Here is a 19,601-nt window from a genome sequence, read left to right as displayed (position 1 = left end):
ACTTATGCTTTAGTCAAGTGACAAATTGGACAATATTGCCATTGCTAGAAGATGAGATATGGAGCGACAGTATTGCTTGGTGTTCTGGGTCTCTTAAAACAATTCACTATTGTTTCCTCTAGGAATAAACTCAAGATTCCTGTGATATTCAACCACCATTTGGGACTCACAGGATGTATCGCACCAACTATTTAATTTGTCATATCTGTTTTCATGCACAGTTTTTCATATCGTATTTGCCGTAGCGCTGTAATATATTGGTCCTGACGAAAGCCTGGATTATGGATATCCGTCTGGCTGACACATGTAGACCTGCCAATTCACCGCTTATGACAGTTATTTTTTCAAACTGACAGCACACTGTTTTTAGACTTGACACTAGGATACCGTTTATTAAAGTTTCTGTGGTGTCTTAGTAGTCAATTTTAGCATTTTCACATTTTTCATTTTTACTTTTTTGCACTGCAAATCTTCAGCACCACTGATTGAATTTAAGATGTGGCTGTACCAATCACTGGGTTATGAATTACGTATAACTCTTCTTCGATCTTTGTTGGCTGCACTAGTTTTGAAACCCACAGAGAAATCCCAGATGATGAAGTTCTGCCACCAAGGTGGGCTGATGGGATTTCTTTTCACTCTGTGAATTAGTATTTTCTTTGACCCAGATACTGTAGCTTTTCTGCCAATCCGTGTCTCACTGTTCATAGACCCGTACCCAAGGGACCCCTCTTCCAAACGATGCACAATGTGGCAGGCACGATGGGGTGCCCGCCACAGTGTGCAAGGTTTTCCCCAACCACCCTTTTCTCAATGGGAGCCTGTGTTCGCGTTCATAACACAGGCTCTTATTCAAAGTCAATGTGAGCCCGACCAAAGGATGTTGGGAGGCATTGTAATCGATCGTTCGGATTCACAGGACCAGATTTGTTTGGAAACTATTCCGGAACCTATTCTTTCGGGACAGTTTACAAACCAAATCGTAATCAGGCCCTAAGTGATATTATTATGAGTAACACATGAACATTTTTAAATCTTTACTTTTGATTGACACAGTAGTTCTAAATCTCTCTTCTAGTTGTGTGTCTTTGACAATAAGTACACATGATCTTTGTTGGCTAATATTTTGAGACTAACAAAATCAGAATCGATTTTTGGAATTACTTTAGTATTAATCATTTTAAGGCTAATTGTAATCTTTATGTTTATACTAATAAAGAATGCTACTTTCTAAAAGTAGGCCAGATAGCAAAAAAAGTAAATAACATAACTGTTGCTATGAGTCGGGTACCTATGAGTCACCAAAAGTATAATAGAAATCATCTTTCTCCCTAACATCGCAATGTAGAGACACTCAATGTGCACCTGGGCATAAGCATAAAGGGGCAGATTTACATTGCATGACGCATCTCTGCAAATCGGCAGAGATGTGTCAGGAAAGATACGTCATGCAAGTCCATCCTTGCGCCACCCATGATGCGCCGCATTTACAATGCGGCGCACCATGGTGCAAGGAAGGGTGGATGCGTGATGCATCTTTTGGCTTACGGGCGGCGCATTGCTGGAGTCGCGTCGCAAGCGCGACGCAACTCCTGCAATGCACAGGGGCCACCCACACATTACATGGTGCGTCACTCCTTACGCCTGCTTCAAGCAGGCGTAAAGAATTGACGTAGCAGCTTTGGGAAAGTGACTCAGTGAAATCTTGTAGATTTCACTGAGTCACTTTACAGGGGCGTTCCTCCGACGGAACGCCTACATGAAACCTGACGCAGGTTTCATGTGGCGCAGGGCCTTACACTGTGACGCATCTCCATAGATGCGTCACGTTGTAAATGCCTCATAGGGATGCGCCACGTTTACGCTGCCTTGCGTGTCGCAACAGCGGCGTAAACGTGGCGCAAGGGGCTCGTAAATCTGCCCCAAAGTGTGGCCCTTAGCAGAGAGGACACAGTGGGCCTCTGAATGATCATGATCGCAAACAGCTGAGATGAGATCCTAGCAACCCTCTTGAGCATAGATAATAACGACAAACCTCCTTCACCCCACCAGCAGCAATGACGGGACGAATGGGTGCAAATATCTAGACTGGCCCAAGGTGCCAAGTCAAACAAAAAAACAGGCAAGCATTCAGCAACACTGGGCGAAACCCCCCTCACAGCCCAACAAACATCACAAGGTACAGATTAGACATGTACGTTGTGACGCTATATGCGGCATAAAACCAGGGCATCTTAGTGACAACATTCATTGCCGTATTTCAAAAACCATCACAAATCACGTGTTTGTTATATAACGACCCTTTGCCACAGTGTATTTTGTTAGCAAATATAATCATAATAAGGCAATGGCAAAGATGTACAAGCTATATTCAGCTTCGAGGGGCCGAATAGAGCCCAAAATGTCACGAAAAACAGAGTAAACGCGACAGGATTAAAAGCAGCACAGTTGGATAACAGTGGTGAACATGTGACATTAATGGGTCAACAAGAGTCGTACTTGTACACTGTGCAGCAAATCCAGTGGCGAACCACACTTTGTGTTCATAATGTCGTAGAATAGACCAACTAATGTATGTACAGAAGCAACTCTTCCAAGATCCAATTGGGCATACATGTGGAATTTATGTACAACTTGTCATAATGCTAAATTTGAAATCCAACAAAAACAGATACAAAAAATTAATAAATGGGTCACCGAAAGTATAAACCATGCACAGACTACTCATTACACCATAATTCCCTTTAGAATTTGCTTCTGCATTTCTTCTTTTGATATTTTTCACAACCCAACAGCCACTTCATGAAAAAAGCGTCACAACAGGACACAGCGTCTTTCAAGAGGTAAAAGGAAGTAATAGCAACACACACTGAATCCTGGTCGACCTCAGAAACTTGGGCAGCTGTGGAAACTGCACACCATGCGTTTTTTGTCTTTGGGTCATAATTCAATATTTAATCTTCATTGAAACCACTGCCTGTTAATTGATCACTTAGTTTGTGTCATATGGCTATTTGATATGCATGGCTGGCAGAGGAACAACACTTCCATGTCCTCTCCTAGGGGAGACTAAATTTATGGTCAGAGTTTCCTTTTGGTCCCCACAGAGTCGTTCTAGTGGTTATACAGTTACACGGCCCTTGCACACACACACACACACACACAGCGGTGCGGCACAGCGGCAGACACTTGCACTCCAAGTCAAGGTTGTTTGTGGAACGTAGGAATGGATGTGTAAAAAAAGCAGAATTATGAAGCTCTTTGAGTGGAATGAGGAAATATAATGGTTGCGCTTTCAAAGACAGTCTGCAGTCAACATGTAAGAAAAATAATGACAAGATATGTGATCAGAAGACTCTGTGGGGCATATTAGCAAGAAGCTCATTAAAATTATCGCTGTTTTAGCGACAGGAAACTGCAGCTAAAGCGGCGATAATGGTCCTGCTAATATGCGTTATAGAATTCCAATAGAAACTTAGGTTGGATGTGCCGGACATCTAACCTGGGCTTCTATTGGAATTCTATAGCGCATATTAGCAAGCCCTTTATCGCCGCTTTAGCGGCAGTTTCCTGCTGATAAAACGGCGATCATTTTATCAAGCTTCTTGCTAATATGCCCCTGTATTCGTTGCACTTAAAGACAAAAATGGAGTCATCAATAGCCACTATTAAACCTATATGCTCCCATGGTGTCTCCCTTTTCGTGCAGTTGCATACATTCCAGAAACACAGGCAGAAGACAATAACAGTACATGTGCAACTAATAATGGAAAAATGCAAATGTATTTAATGTATAAAAGTATATTTCCAATTCTTCATAGACGCTGTTCAAATGCTATAATAGGAAAATAAATGTACATAGATGGTACATACAAAAACCCAGTGTTAGGCTTTATTTCCGCAGTTTTGTGAAAATAGGAAATCAACTTTTTGCTGACTATTTTTCAGCACAGCGAATGAAATAGCTTCAATATTATATTCTTCTTTAAATGAAAAAAGAAATATAGCTGCACCTGCAGGGGTATTTCGCCAGGGTCATAACTGGAAAAAAAACATAACTTCACTTTTAAATGGAATCGCTAAATTATGAAATTATGGAATTTTAATTATATGCAACCTAACCTATTTCCAATACTGAATTGCAAAATGGCACACATTGCTCGTCATATATATACTGATGCTCAAAATGAAAATATTGTAGTCAGCCTGGTAAGAACATGTAATTTATAGCTAAACAAATCAGTCAATAATTAATTCCAACTTCAAGTAGAATATATTGATCACTGTGTGACTTAGTTCATTTAAGAACAGTACCGGGCAATGTATGTAATTTAGCTGTAATTTGAACGAATGCAAAAATTACCCAAGTGTGAACTATGTTAATGACTAAAGGCATTCACCACCTTAATATTATTCATAGAATGCCACAGAAAATCCAACATGTACAGCATTTATTTCCAGCTCCGAATCGAAGCGCACAGGCTACCTTTTTAACTTATTTATTTACATATATAGATATATATATCCTGGATCCACGTAGTTGCTTAGGTTGTGGGTGGCTGTCTGCTTCTAGGGGGGGTTCATTGAACAGAATCAACCAACTTCCGTATCTGAATCAAAACACCAAACGATCTCCAATCCTTCTGTGCGGCGAGAAGAGAACAAACAAACTCCAATGGGTAAGGTTGCAAAGTTCTTTATTTGGTCACAGGTTACTTTTTTTGACGTGTTTCAGTCAACAAGTGACCTGGATCACAAACAGAAACACTGTACGCCATTTTTTTTTAAACTCTTTTTATTAACAAACCACAAAAGAAAAACATCGGGTGACATACATCGCTTCACGTTTGTCTTATGTACATTTCCATTCCACAGGATAACAGATACAGAATAGCATTTGGGGTTCCCGGGTATTCCTGCGCTGCCACTTCATCCAGAACAACAGGAGGAGCACAAATATCGCCACAATACCTATTCCAGGCTCCCCAAATCTTCCCCCACTTTGCAGGACAGCCCCTTACGCCCTCTTTTTCAATACACACCTCCCAGTGTCACATGATTGACAACATAAACAAAATACTTCCTCATTACCTAACACTATGGTTGTCTGTTTTTCTAAAACACACTTGATTCATGTTTCAAAAATATATATTTTTTATTTTTCCCTGATTTTTTCCACTTTTTTCATTATTTTCATGACTCTATATATTTGATTAATATGCTTGTGAAAGATATATACATACACACCAAGACTCCCTGATGACTTAGTAAGCAATCTTGAAGTTGGTTGGGATATTCAGTGTAATTATTTATCCAATAAAAGGGGTCTTCTTTGTTGTGTTATTTACAGTCATACTTCCATACAGAAAAAAGCACTGTTTGAAGGCCAGAGCCTGGTGCAAAACGAAGCTCAATACTTTATTGTCTACAATCTGAAGAAACAGGAAGACAAATCCATGTTATGCTTTCCAAGATGATCACTTACTTCACAAAAATGAACTGTCAGTAAAGGAGACAGAAAAAGAAGTAAATGTTTGCTAGTATGTGCTGATAAGAGACTGTAGTAATACTCTCCTTCATGTTAACCTGAGTATATTTGAAGATGCTCATAAAGGGGCTAATTATGATTGCGGATTTCCCACATCCTCCGGGCCAGCGGAAGCCACCGCCGGCCTGGAGGATGTGGGAGAACCGCTGCGGAGCCTCCACAGACCCACCGCCAAATTAGGATGGCTGGTGGGTCTGATTTCTGTCCGCAGCTTTTCCGCCGCAGTCGCCTTCCGACTGCGGCGGAAAAGCACTAACATGTCTGGCGGTGTCTATCAGACACCGCCAGGCATATTAGGATGTCTGCAATTCTATGCTTTTTCATGGCGGCTTTTCCTCCGTGGAAAAGCATACAGACCTTCACTTAGGGGGCCCGTTGCGGGCCCCCTGGGTGAAGGGGTGGTGGGGGGTGCACATGGGAGGTACCTATGGTACCCCCCTGCATTTGCATGCACAATGCAGCAGGCACCGCGCGGTGCCTGCCGCTTTGTGCACGCAAATGCTGTGCATGCATTTTTAACATTGCGGCGGGTGCAGCTTGAAGCTGCACCCGCCGCAATGTTAAAGATTGAGGATGTGACCGCCACCCTGGTGGTCACATCCTAATCTGCTCAAAGGGAACGCCGCAGCCCCTGCGGACGTTCCCTCATACTCTGGGGTCGCGGACGGACTCAAGTCCGTCCGCGATCCTAATGACCCCCAAAATGTGTCACTCTTGCTCACAATTTGTTAACTAAAGACATCATGGGAAAGGGAAGGGAACTGGTAAATATGGGTAGAGGAAGAAAGAGGAAGGGAGAGAGAGAGAGGGAGCGACAGAACACAATGACGGACTTTAGTGCTAACTCAGATGTATGTATGTCCGATATATGTTCATGGATCAGTTTGGTTTCATGATCATTGATCATTTTCTGAAGATCTCAATGAATTCCATGAGACACTTAATAAATATATTGGTAGGGGAGCCTGGGAGTGGAAATACTGTGGAAGTCAAAAGTAGCAGTCATATTTCTAAATCTATTGCCATCTACATTGAAATCAAACTTTGGTATTTTTATGTGCATTTTTTACCCCTTATGTGTCACAGGTGCAGCTAACACAGTAGATCACATGGACTGGAAAGCAATTCAGTAACATAGAAGTGCACATGCACTATATCTTACAATCTTGTGTTGCATGCTCAGTAACTTATGTATGACTGTTCTCATATGCCTTCTTTGAGGCAGCCTTACCAGCACTGGTCATCAAAGAAACATATACTTTTATTACATCTAACTATCCATGATGCTTTTTTATTTATATAATCTTGTTGTCAGATGAAGTATTAAATGAAGTATTAGAACTATTTTCCCAGATAATAAAATAACACATCCCTGTTCCATCTGAGGAGGCTTCTGACTGAGAAGCAAGAATATATCACGGAACAACATGCAATATCGTTTTCATCATGAACTACACTCATTGTAAGGTCTTCAGACTTTGCAAGGGCTTTGGATGGTAGAACCCCAGCCATAGAAAACGCATACCGGGGAAACTCCTCTCTCCATGGGGGAAATCAGAGCATCGAAAATGGTGAACAGTGAGGGCATAACCAATATCTGAGAAGGGGCAAGACATTAGCCTTGTGGTGTAAGAAACAGTCCTTGGACCCCTGTCACTGCCCTTTTAAGGGATCGAGCCTGCTTCGGCCCTCTGACCCAGATGTCCCTCTTTGGCTTCCTTGTTACGGCTGCCTATCTGAATACATGTTTCGGGTTGAGTGGTTTGGGTCTCCCCAATTCACTTCCTACCTCCGGTACTAATTGAGCTGCGCCAGGGTGAGGATCGCCCTCTCCCCTTGAACCTGGACAACTGGAGATTAGAAAGTAATTAAAAGTCAGTCAGGATGGAGTCTCATGATTAATCATGTTATTGTAAACTGAAGTGGTAGAAATGCCATTGTGCTATGAATGTGTGATGCAAACTCAATAAAAAAAATTGTTTCAAACTACCCAACACGATCTCATTGACACATGGATTACACATTGGTATGTCTACATAATCGTACTATAGCAGTATCACTTGCTGTCTAGTGCTATATTAGTTGTAAAAGGCTCTAAAATATAACAAGAGAGAGGGCTTTTAACTACTGGTAACACCTGCGGCAGAAGAGCCATAACACCATAATAACATTCCACCCACTGGGCACTGAAAGGTTTCAGTTGAAAAGGGAGAAACACAAGAAGTCATTGGAATGTTATAGGCAGAAAGCCTATACCAACCTATTTTTTAAGCCTGTTTCCCCCTGTTGTCTTCAATGTAGCTCTCAACATTCAAATATTCCAATACACTTGTATACCACTCTCAGGTCACAGAGAAAACTATACAATGGGTGCATTAGTTCATTGAGCGATGTAACTAGCAATCTTATATTGGAATGTAATATTATTTGTCAGAAAAACAATAAAATGGCCTTCATATTTTTTCTATTAACAACCTTTAAAAGATAGCCCTCTAACACCACACAACTGAGATAATTATGAAACACTCAGTGAACTGTTAGAGAAAGTACTGAGGAGAACAATGTCTGCACCATCCTAGTCTCTTTAATGGAGAAAGAGTAGCGCTCACCCATGTGGCAAAATTTAGGTTAATGTTTACTAAGGGCTTGCATTGTCCTTTCTTCGCGCAAGGCAACGCATGCCCTTAAGTTAGATTTACTAAGTGTCACAAAACCACCTTGAGTGGCTCTATGTAGCTTAGTAAATCTAGAGTAATGCAAGGCAGTGCAAGGTTCTTGTGTTACTCTACATTGGGAAGGCTTTCCATTGGGTACATGTGAACATTTCCACACATCCACCCATGGATTTTGGCGCAATCCCATACTATGAATTGTAAGCCTGGGAATGTGTCAAAATGCTAAGTCATCCAAATAGAGGCATAAAAAGGAGAAATATGTTTATTTGGCATCAATATCCTCTTTCTACATGTGCTGCATTCTGCAGTATTCATAAAAAGGTAAAAAGCATTTGAGGATTGTTTTTGTGCAGGAAGGTGCCCCTTCCTGCACAAAACCAATCGTGCCTGCAATAGAGAGACCCTTGCACCATGGTGCAAGTGTGCCTGCGCTGGCACTAGGCAGCCCAAGTGCAGAAGCACTGAGAGAGAGCAGCAATGTTCCAAATCTCAGTATATTTGGCAAATTCCTGCTCTCTCCATTTGACTCAGCGCAGCAAGTTGTCTTGCTACTTTGCACCACATTTTAGCAATCTGGTCCTTTTTAGATAGTAATTCAAACAACACTTCTGCAATTTCAAAGCACAGTGCTTAGCAGGTTTTACCTTACCCAATATAATGGTACTCCATTTCCTACTTTGGAAGGATGGAAAGATAGATGGCTGAGTAAGAGGCAGACAGACTTGTACTCGAGCGGCCACGCTGCGAATGAATGGGGGACGACATTGGAGCCATAATTAGGCAAATAATTTACGAGGAGTAAATACAACGGATGACCCCCGTAGAGCCCATATGCGGGTTGGAATTATCACCGCATTATACTAACGAGAAAACAGATCTGGAAATAGCCTTGAAAAAGTCGTGGGTTACATTCCCATTTACGACGAAACACGTGTCGGCTGTATGAGAGTTTCCAGTGAACGGGAATAAATTTGAAACTGAATTACAAGAACAAGAACTCATCTATACTATATTGTGACAATTGGTGGAAACACTGGCATATATAGCAATATTGTAATTTACGTGTGCTAAGGAGTATTCCAGTTTGCCTTCCCACCTGTCAGACTCTTGACCTGCAGATCACACCAAATGTCAGCAATGAGCGCTTACCTCTTTGGCCCATCTTGAATGTACATACCAAGAAGCAGATTTATCAATTTCAATATTTCAAGCAACACGATACAGCAACATGTGCTGTGTGAAAGGGAAGAAATGCACCATATTTAACATTTGATGGCACATTCTCGTCCTCTCTAATTGCTGCAGGACTTTTGGCTGCCTAGGGCTAACACAGGAACCATTCATTGTCTCACCGTGCAAGGGTGCCTGGATTGCAGGCAGGATTGTTTTTGTGCAGTAAGAGACATCTATCTGCACAAAAATAATCCTCTGAAGTTTTTACCTCTTCGTATGTGTGCTGCAGAATCTAGCACACGTAGAATGAAGAAACAAACACTGAAAAATAAAGATATTTCTGCTTGTAACACCTTCCCTGAGCAGGCTTAGCATTTTGACATTTTCCCAGGTCTACCAGTCATTGTAAATCTAGGAAATCCCAACTCTCCATCCATGTAATTCCTCGATGGGGCAGAGTTATTCAAGGCAGTAACTTGCGCTACCTTGCGTTTCTCCAGATTCACCAAACACTGCAGGGCCACACAAGGTGGCCTTGCATGACTTTGAAAATCTCATCTAGGTTTTGCGTCACCCTTGTGTTACCTATGCAAATCTTTGAAAAATATGCCCTCAAATGTTAAAAAAAATTAGCCTCTAAAAATTGAGGCAATTTTTAACTCTATCCTCGACACCAAATAAAATTTGGATTAGTTAAAATAATACATATTGTGCAAGCTTGTATATGATATCTGTATAAGCTATTTTACAAATAAAAGATTATCGGGTTCAATCTACATATTATTCCAAATAAACAATAACTCTGTAAACTTTGACAAATTTGTACATGGTTTCATGCACACCGGGTCTTGGGTAGAATTTGCTGAGCACACAGTCCCTCTGCTGAACAGTGCAACAAAGCAGCTCTTTTAATAAAGTCTTCAGCAGATGGCACTTTTATTAGTTAGTGTGTCTTTCAGCCAGAGATCATCTCCATTTTACTACTCACTCTTCATTAAACTGAACCGACATTAAGACAGAATCTCCTTTTGGGATGCCATTTCTCTCGCTTCTATTTTTTATGAGCTCTGAGCAATTACAAGGAAAAGCTCAAAAAGAGGTGACGTTTTCACAAGGGAAGCAGTTTGCCGTGCTGAAGAACATGGCCAGTTAGAAAAATCTATTGCTTTAATCATTTAACAATGCAACAGGGGAAGCATGACAGTAACATATTTTTTACTTCAATATTAAGTTGTGCTTTATTACGATTAATCAATGTGTCCTGTCAGTTAGTGCAAAATATAATATATACCTGTTTGTGCAAACATTGAGAGCCTTATTCACAAATGTAAACTTACCCTTTTGTCTCACAGAAAACATTTTAATAGTAATTTTACATCTGCGGCGACTCCGCAAGTAGGTCTGAGAACTCCGCACATAAAAGATAGGCCTGACGGGGCAGAGAACTCTGCACAAACTAAGCCTCTCCTAACTTTTTATTTGCAGCATTCTTGCCCGAGACTGCGGAGACTCTGCAGTCGGAAAGTTACTATTAAAACATTTGTTTTTGAATATAAAAGACCTGATGAAGGTTGGCATTGGTAGGATGTGAATGGGCAAGACTGGAGGCAGGCGGGAGTGAGCCTTCATTTACTAGTGGACACTAGTGGACAGTTAAGGCAATACGTGATGACAAAGCCAGACTTGCAAACAAAAGCATCCTTGGCATTCAACCAGCCCCATTTCTTCTTCCCCTTTCAATCTCTTTTTCCATAAATCCATTCTCTCACTCTAGAAATTCTCCCCCCTCACTCTACCCCCTCTCTGATCTCCCCCCACCCTTTCTCTCAATAATTCTCACTCATCTGAAGTCCTTACTGTGACTGCTGTAATGAACCCTGGGGAGCTAGAGAGAGTGGGGCTGTCAAAAGTTGGCCTCCAATGTTGACCGCCAAATGTGGAAATGTCCAATAGATTAAATGATCAAGGAGTCCCTCCGTGAAGAGCACTGTCCACCACCAGCAAAGAAGACCAGTCATGTAACAGTCAACGATTGTCTACTTGAACATGTGAAAATAACACATTACAACCAATTTGTTGTGGAAAGAGTAATATATAATAAAAAACCAGGAAAGAACATTGTAAAATATACACATTCCTCCACACAAATGTTCTGTGAGTAGCTATATTCAATATCACAAGGTCACTTTTGCCAACAAGTTTCTGCACAATGTAATTTTTACAGATATATTAGGCCTCATTCTAAAAAACATGTATCGTGAAAACAAGGGAACTAAAAAACTGCTGTAAATTTGTATCCACAGATTTACTTCCTCCCATGAGTGCAGATTTGGAATCCCAAAAACCTCCCAGGTTTTGCCTGGAATCTTCTCCAGTTCAATCTTTCTGAGTGCTCCTGGTAAAACGTTGTAAACACCTTTAGCTCAGAAGAAAATGTTCAAGGGTATATTTTGACAGGAATGAAATAGGAGCAAATACAAAAATATTTATCCCCAGGGAAAACTCCTGTCTTTGCACTACCTTCAATTTTTTTTTTAAAAAAGTTCTCTTCTGTCTTCCCCAGTGGAAAGACAATTTTGCCTATTCTTCGCAGAATTAAAGTTCTGATAATTTCCACGGTGGGAAACAATGGGAAAATGCTTTGTGAATGACCTTACCATGTCAGTTTGTGAATGTTAACCAACTATATGATATTTCCACAATGGAACACTCACCTATAGGAGCAGATTTACTCACACAGAAACACACATTTGTGGGAATATATACATTTACAAGCACAAAACAGACTTTTATGAATTTCAAAAGTGTTTTTTTTTACTCCTGGAAAATGCAGTCACAAATGAAATTTTGAGATGACCTGCAAATAACTTTGTGAACTGGACTCATTAAATTGTGTTAAACATCTCTTTATCTCAGGTACACTATTTGATGATGCAGTGCAGGGTGTGTGGCATGGGTGTGAATGCTGTAGCTCAGCCTGGTTGGTGAAGAAAAACAAAACTATCATTTACTACCTTAATGCTGCTCCTATGTTTGAAGCACGTTTCTAACCCTTGTGGGATTTATAAAGAATTTCAGAATTGAACTTGGAAATCTGTGACAGGAAAGACATTTTACACTTCGTAAATTGTGATCTCCCTGCACATAAGTTGATCTAATGTGTTCAAAGTTTTTTTTAAATCAGCACATTGTGAATGAAGAAGTACGTCCAAAATGCACACTATTCAATCATTCATTTATGAATATTTGTGTATCGCAATTTGGAAATTTGGGTAATTTCTGAGAGTAGAAGAGTGTATAAGCTATGTAGAGTTTCGGAAGACAGTGTCATAGATTGTGACAGTGTCTAATCAGCCAGATGATACAAGAACATGCATAGACACTGAAGGACACTTTAAAATTGGATATGTAAATATATAAAGGACACTCAGAATAGGAACCGCTGAACTAAGAATTGGAAAAAATATCCACGGCTAATATAACAGATCCAAGTGACTTCTAATGACTGGAAGAGACTGGAGCAATCCAGTCGCAGTAGGGCTGAACCAGAAAAATATTGGATGTCCAGCATAGGGCCTCTTCTCCAATATTTAGCAAAAAAGACTGTGTATGATTGGTAAATAATTGTAAAGGAGTGAAATAATTAAGAAAAGTAATTTCTATCTTGGGCCCACTGCAGCAAAGTAAAACGTATTTACCTTGGAATAATTCTGGCAAACAAAAAAGGATAGGGAGAGAAAATGTAATAGGCAGTCAAAAGTGAAAGGAATTTGAGGTTATCCAATGTAGTGCCGCTCACCGCTCCTAAATAAATAAATAAATAACCTACCTCATCCGCTGCTCACAGCTCCTCCCCGCCTGTCCGCCGCTCCTCCCTGCCTGTCCGCCGCTCCTCACCGCCTGTCCGCCGCTCCTCACCGCCTGTCCGCCGCTCCTCACTGCTCCTCCCCGCGCCATGTCCGCCGGTCCTCCTCACGCTCCTGGACGCCGCTCCTCCCCGCGCTCCTCACGTCGGGCACGCACGTCGCGGCCGGCGCTTCTTCCAAGGGACTACTTTTTTTTTCCGGTAAATTTTTTAAATAACGTATATTTATTATGTTTATATAGCCTATGTCCATCTGCACACCCTGACGATTACAACGATGTATCGGGTGTGTGGATTGGCGCTGTGGTTCCCGAGTTTACCCGCCTCAAAGGTTCAAAGTTCTTCCTTTATAATAGTAGTATAGATAAAATGCCAATAAAACCAGTAATAAAATATTAAAAACCAATTCATATCAACAGGTGTACAATTTCCAAGTTTTCAACGACTGACATAAAAACAAGGCAACACAGAAGCAGAGTAAAAGATCAGGTAACAGTTGTACAAAATACAAGGCCGGACAACATTGTCTAAAATTGTGCTTATGCATCATTGGGAGTAGAAATCTCTTAGGATGTTCACAGTAAAACCTACAAATAGGAAAATATGCAAATCAGAATGGGTCGTTGTACCATCGCATGGACAACACGGCAGAGCATGGATAGAATAAATGCCAGTGGGGAAGCCCAACATGCACGGGATGAGATGTAGGCAAAACCTAATTAGAATGAATGGCGAGGGTTTGTTACAAATGACAGATAAAATAGTCCCCCCTCATCAAGCATTGGACCCTCAAGCTACTCTTGAACCGTTACCTTATTGATCTGAGCGTTGGGTCTGATTTCTGGAGTATGTTTTTAAAAAGCTAGCTTTTTTTAATATAATCAAGCATTTTACTGGGGTTTCGAACAGAATCCTCAAACCCAGTGCATGTAGGGTATCTTTGGTGTACGTTATCCATGGTATCCTCTGTATGTGTTCTAGTGCAAGGCAGTCCACGATAAATTCTTGGGTGAGGTTAACTGTGTTCCTTCTCCATATGAAGTGCCATAGAAGAATTGGTGCTACATTTATTTGGTCAGTAATATCGGGCATATTCAACTCACAGTGTAGTTCAAAATTAGGACAGCTATTGGGGAGGCTCATAAATTATTTCCAAAAAGTGTCTTCAATTGATTGTATTGCCGTTAGATTAACATAAACCCATACTCCAGCTCCTTAGGAGGCAACTGAGCTGGATTTGGCCCCATATACTTTTTTGACCATGTTTATTTGTTTGTAACCCAACTTTTTAATAAAGTGTGAATAGCATTAATACTCTTTTCTAGCATAATCCCTCGGTTCGATACCATGTTGGACCATGATGACATGTGGTCAAAAGTCACCCCTAGATACGAGAACAACTCCGCCTGCCCCACTTTACGATCAGCCTAGAACTCAAATGAAGGACTTAACCTCATTCGTTTGTAGGTCCAGACATTGCATAAAGTTTACATAAATATCTAGCAATTTCTGGAGAGTCCTCCCCGTGCATGCAATTAAAACAGCATCATCTGCGTAAAGTAGGATTGGAATACTAATTTTATTATTGTAGGGATGTCGAAGGTTAACTCTGACAATTGGGCCTCTACTCCGTTGGTATATAAGGAGAACCAAAAAGGGGGAGGACACACCTTTGGTGTATCCCCCTGGAATTTGGAAACCATCTGATACACTCCCCCTGTTGTCCGTAATAGACACAGGCTTCAGCCCTCAAATACAACTGCCTAATAAATGTAATTATTGCTTGATATACCCCCATTTTCTTCATGATCCTCCAAAGATGAGAATGGTCAATGCAGTCAAACAAATATAACACATCATAACAGTTAAAGTGATCAGTAACAATATACAAAAATATTTTATTTCTTCATAGGAGAACTTCATAACCGTCTAAAACTGCACTACAATATAAATTAACAACTCAATAATCATTACGTAAAAATACCTCCAATGAACACAAAAAGAAGCTTGAATTAATTCATACCACAAATATACCACACAATTTCTGCTAAAATTTCAGAGTTAATCTAGGATACATTACATTACTGGCCAGTTATAAGGAGGTTGTTTCATTAATCCACAAACACTCTGAATTTCAGTGGATAGAACATCTAAAGCTTTCCTCCAAGTTTTAGAGCAATGCATTTGAGGAAGTCTCTATGATTTCTTCAGAAAATCAAACTGCTTTATTTGCTACCCATTGTGAAACATGTCTAAAGCCTAAATTTATATCTTTGCAGACCAAGTTGGCGGTCATTCCTAAAGCATTGCCAGGAACTGCCACCACAGCGGGTCCTGTCAATACTTTTTCAAGTTTGACGCATGGCTCCATTTACATGATTGAGCCATCTGTCAAACGTATATTTTTATTATCAAAAGGAATTGCCAAACTGGAATTTTATTTAAAAAAAATGCTACCCTCACCATGGAGGTCTTCTCCCATGGTGAGAGGGGTATTGTTAATTGTTTGCTGCTACTTGGTGCCAAGATTTATTGTTTTCCTGGCAGTGACAGGCAGTAAAATAGCCATAAATCTGCCTATCTAAATGAGGCCGGCAAATATATAATTATTGCTCCAATGGCCCTTTCTCCGTTGGGCCCTACAGTGATGTTTGGGCTTAGTGGAGGCCAAATAGTCTCTACCGAGGCCAAACTATCATCTGCCCACATCTAATTAAGGCAGACAGACGATTATGTTGGCAGAAAGGATAATCTGTCACCATTGCAACAGAGTATTCTTAACACCAACATTAAAATCAGTATTCTTAACACCAACATTTAACCAACACCAACATTTGAATCAGGCCCTTAGTCTTTCTCTCCTGTTGCAAAGTTGGAATCTAAGACTCCCTTTGCAATATTTCAGTCTTTTTGATAAACTACTTCTATACCACAAAGCAATTTTTGTTGAGCCAATTGTGCATGTAACACAGCTAACAACTGTTTCTTCAAGTCTGAAAGGAGTCATTTTTGTAACAATCAGGCTTTGGTAACTTCAATTAATACAGCAAAACAGTACATGACTGATCAAAAATATATGTCTGATACAAATATTATATGTTACAAAGCACTTTATTGGTTTTCATTTGATTAGATAGCCAAAGTAAACTCCTACAAACCAAACTGTTGGATTATTACAAATAATTATAATCATACAATACTAAATAGCAAATGTGGTGTCCTCTCCACCATACAAGAACATTATTCACCTGGTATCTATGAGCTTAGGTTTCAGGCCCTACATAATAATGTTATCTATTCTCATACTTTCTATAATTTCTTCCATCAGCCTATGTATCAAAGATAGCTCTCTTGGCCCCCATAAACCACTTAACGTTGGCACACAATGCCTCAGATTTTGCATCTCATAATTACCCCAGGTTTTCTTCAGGTCTCTGTTTGCAGCCTTAAGTTCCGAATTCCATAACACTTTCTATTATTTCAGTGAAAATTGAATTCTCAATCCGGTCAGTACTAAAATTCTCCCCTCCCTAGGTACCATTAATTCTGTGATGGTCTGTAAGGCTTTGCTCACCGATTCTCAGAGATTTTTAAAAGGTATGAAGAACTTTGAAAATCCTTTGCGGAGAGGATGTGACCTTAGGGCAAGAGTGGTCGAACTCAATGCTGGGAAAGCGTGTTCGAGTCTCAGCAGGGACGCTTAACATGCTGTGATTCTGTGCAAATCACTTAATTAATCTCCCTGTGCATAACAAAAATGAATGTGTTCTTATGTAACGCAACAGGTGCCCATGTAAAGCGTTATATAAAACTCCAGAAAAAACACACACAAAAACGTTGTAAGTTGCATCCTTTCAGGCACATGTTGTCAATTGCCTGCACTAGCTTTAAAAGTAGCATACATGCAGTATACTCTTTGCTGGATTTTATAATTCACAAGGCAGAAGTTGGACCTACTCTCAGCCACCTTATGTGCATGAGAGCTTCTTCTCAGTCTGAGTTATCCATTGGACACATGTTGTCAGCAGGGTAGCAAAGCCTATATTTTTCAGGGTGGATTCTTCCAGGGCTTCTCCCTTGAGAGTCAAAAATTTGTGTAGGATGCTCCTAAAAGACGGAAATTTGTAATTCACCATGTGAGTTTGTTTTAGCTCGGCCTGGAGTAGTTCAAATTACAGGAAGTCCTCTATCTCCCACACACCCACATAAATCCTGGAGAGTCTGCAAAGTCATTCAATAAATCAGTGTTCCGCTGTGGAGTTCTTCTCGCCAGTAGTTCATCTAATTTCAAATAATTTGTGGATAGCTTCTATTTACAGATCACTTTTGCTGTGGCTTCCAGTTGTTTCGATTCCCCACTCCCTAGGCACCCATATTTCGTTTCACATAAGGTATTCCTATTGATATTTTTAGAAGGCTCTTGAAGCGCTTGAAATGCCCCTTTGTTTAGATCCCTAGATGGCATGCCTAATAATACCTTCTATTATCCAGCAGGGCAGCTCCCCATTATACAGTATTCTCTGCAGAGTATCCAGCACCATATGTAAGGAGCCACATTCCATAACATTGTGTGCAGGGTTGCTTTCTGAAACTAATGCTCGTAGATTACACCAAATCCTATCATTTACGCTCCCCTTTGAACACAAAATTGTCATTAAGCGCCCATGAATAGCTGAAGTTACCCAGAGTAGCATGAATTTCATCCATGTGTTTGGAGCAACTTATTTTCAAAAACTGATCAGAAAATAATGTTGTCTTTGCAAAAAATCAGCTACAAACAATTTCATCTTTAAAAATCTCAGACCCATGTTCTTGTCAAGCCCATAGAAAACAATTATGCACAACACAGCCAAGTCTTTTTTGACTCCTGAGCTGAGCCTGGATTCAGAGGACATGTTCTGAAAGAGGATTGTGAAAGTGACAAATGTTTGCATTCAAAACCTTGGTACAGGAAAGACAGGCTGTTAATTGACCCGTAATTAGAAAACCTTTGACTGTCAGTAAACATTTAAGCAGACGATCATTTGAGAAGACAGTGTAAAGAGACTATGTTTAAAACAGAATTGATTCCTTGTAGGTTAGATTAGTGCTTGGTAGTAAACTAGCTTGCACATTATTGAGCACAAGATTAACTGTCACCCTTTATGACTGAATGTAGGGTGAATAACAATCTATTCAATAGTGTAAAGGTGGTTGGAAATATCAATGTGCATTATGTATTTACTCTTGAGGCTTTATGCCTCGGATAATGATTTGTCCGCATTTGTTCAAAGGTTCAAAGGTTCTAGTAAGTTGAAGAATTTGGCTTCAGTATAGCGTTCCTGAATTATCGATTAATTGTTTACTTCAGCATATCGAGGGTCTAAAGTTAATACAGTAAATCGATCTTCCAATAACTGATCACAATTCAAGAACTCTTGGTTGAGCATGGATATGGTGTTTGAATGACATTTCTATAACCATTTGAAAATTTAAAATTGACTCCTTACCTGATATCTCGACAGTGTGGCTCACTTTAAGCACTTACAAATCTGACATAGGGATATGTTTATTTGAGTTTGCAACAGATAATGCCATGGCTTTCTACAACAGAAATTGGATACATTTGGATAAGATTCCGGCTCTATTGCACTGTAGCTCGGAGGGCTATCTGAACAATTACCTCCTGATAAGTGAACACAATAAAGCAATACCTGTTGACTTGAAGTGAACAAGTAAACAAATAGTGAGTGCTTTTGGATATGAACAGACAAGCTAACTGCTTTGTTGAAGCTCAGTCGCCATCTTTATGAAGAGTTATTGATACACCCAAGCTCAAAGTCAAGGGAATTCAATATCAGAAGGCTGCATAATCAATCTGATCTCGGTACAGTGTAACAGTGGCATACATGGAACAAACAATCCAACACTTTTTTCTGTACAGCTTTCACCTATGACTATTCTGTCAACACTCTGCTGTATTCTTTTCCTTTCCTTCTCTTATCCTTTCTTGCTCTCTCTCTTTTCTTCCTGTCTATCCTGCTTTTTTCTTCTTACCTTTTCCCATCTCTGGGTGATACTTTTATTGTCTAACATGTTTTATTTCTATAACAATTTTGGCGCACTTTATAATGATTGTATTTATCATACTGGATGTATTGGGCGCGATTTCTCACAATTGTACAGTTCTTCTTTTTAATTCTCTTCATCTGTATCACTCTGTATGTATTTTACCTATTTATGTGCTCTTTTAAAACTAATAAGATTTATTGAACAAAAAATAAATAAAAAAAAGACTGTAACGTACACTTGTAGGGTTCCTGGTTTACTTCTAAATTCTAGGAGTAAGTCAGGAGCAACT

The 19,601-nt window shown here is 40.1% G+C and overlaps 1 protein-coding gene across 2 annotated transcripts in view; it reads right to left on the bottom strand.

The window, feature by feature from the left end:
* The window catches only part of GPC6 (glypican 6), a 3,590,060-nt gene that overhangs the window by 2,038,136 nt on the left and 1,532,323 nt on the right, over positions 1-19,601 (bottom strand). The gene's annotated exons all lie outside the window — the stretch shown is intronic.

The sequence above is a fragment of the Lissotriton vulgaris genome, chromosome 8 (assembly GCF_964263255.1).
Source record: "Lissotriton vulgaris chromosome 8, aLisVul1.2, whole genome shotgun sequence".
NCBI lineage: Eukaryota > Metazoa > Chordata > Amphibia > Caudata > Salamandridae > Lissotriton > Lissotriton vulgaris.
This window is presented reverse-complemented; position numbering and strand designations above follow the sequence as displayed.